Consider the following 1,617-nt stretch of genomic DNA (forward strand, 5'->3'; position numbering starts at 1 on the left):
TTTGCGGAGATTTACTTTGTTCCTTTGAGCCATGGTTCTGCTCTTCTTGTGCCTTGTGATCTCTTTGCTGAGTTTTACTCATTTGATGAAACACCCACCTCTCTGTCTTCTCACAGGGAAGACCTTCACCAATCGGCCTAGCTAGAAACTCTGGGGACCTCTAAAACCCTCTTTGGAGGATACAATTTCTCTGGGCTTGTGAGTAAAATTTCCCAATTAGAGATTGGCAAGTTTCTTTTTCAGGAGTTCATTATCTCTGTGGTGTCTGTTCATGGCACTGCTGGTTCTCTGGTATTGCAGCAGCAAGATGCCACACTTTCTGTTGTTCTCAGTGATCCCCAAGCATCCAGGGTATGCTGGCTCCCAGTCTGCACTGAGTCAGGTGAGACAGATAGCATTCCTCCAGGCAGCCCTCTGAAAAGTTGGAATGCTGGATCCACAATTCATTCTTTCCTTCCTGAGGGAGAAGCTGCAAGTTGGGTGCCTTCTCCCACTTGGGCAGAGCTGCACAGGCCTGTCTGCAGCACTGCAGGTGCTCTGTTGCTGCAGCAAGCCACTCCTGCTCTCCCTTGCTTTTCGTGGTTTGAGCCATCTAAACTATGTCAATTTCATCAGCACCCCAAGTCAGTTGAGACAGAAACCAGTCCTCCAGCAGCCCTCCAATAAGCCAGAATGTTGGATGCACATTCCACGCTTCTCTGCTCTTCCACCCACCCAGAAGCTGTGAGCTGATGGTTTTTGCCCAATTATGCTGAGTTGTCAGCTTGGCAGAGGGGCAATTGTGGGTAAAATGAGACAGCTCTTCTTACCTGTTTCAATGCAGCCATTTTTAACTTTTGCTTGCCTTGGGTATTGCAACTTTTTAACTGGTTCTGGAGTTCTGATAAAGTTATTTTAGTCCATATATTACTGATAAGCTGGTGTTTCTGCAGTGAATGAGGACTGGGACTTTCTATTCCCCCATCTGGCAGATGCCACCCCTCTTCTAATATTTTAAGCAAAAGGGAGACAGTAACAGGCTGCAGAACCCAGAATGATTTCTATATCACATATAAAATATTTACTGAGTGCTGTGGAGCAGGGTGTACCCCTTAAAATTATAAACTGTTGTTTTAAGGATGAGAAAGCCAAGGCACAGAGGTACCACAGCCAAACAGCAGGTACATAAGATCATGTTTAAAAAGTGACTAACATATAGTAGGCACTCAAGAATGAAAATTACTTTTATTATTTCCTTTATACTAAAATTCTTTTGAGATGGAGAAATTATTCTGGATTACCGCAGTAGGCCCAATGTAATAACAAGAGTCTTTATAATTAAAAGAGGGAGAGAGATTTCAAGATGCTATGCTGCTGGCTTTGAAGATAGAGGAAGGGGTCAGGAGCCAATGAACGTGGCAGCTTCTAGAAGCTAGAAAGGGCTAGGAAATGGATTCTCCCCTAGAGCCTACAGAGAAAACACAAGACAGACTTATTTTTGGACTTGACTTCAAGAATTCTAAGATAATAAATTTCTGTTGTTTGAAGCCACTACATTTGTGGTAATTTGTTACAGCAGAAATACGAAACTAATACAGAAGTCCAAGTTAAAAAAATAAAAAGACATTTCAGACAAAA

This window comes from Equus caballus, chromosome 8 (assembly GCF_041296265.1).
Source record: "Equus caballus isolate H_3958 breed thoroughbred chromosome 8, TB-T2T, whole genome shotgun sequence".
Taxonomy (NCBI): Eukaryota; Metazoa; Chordata; class Mammalia; order Perissodactyla; family Equidae; genus Equus; species Equus caballus.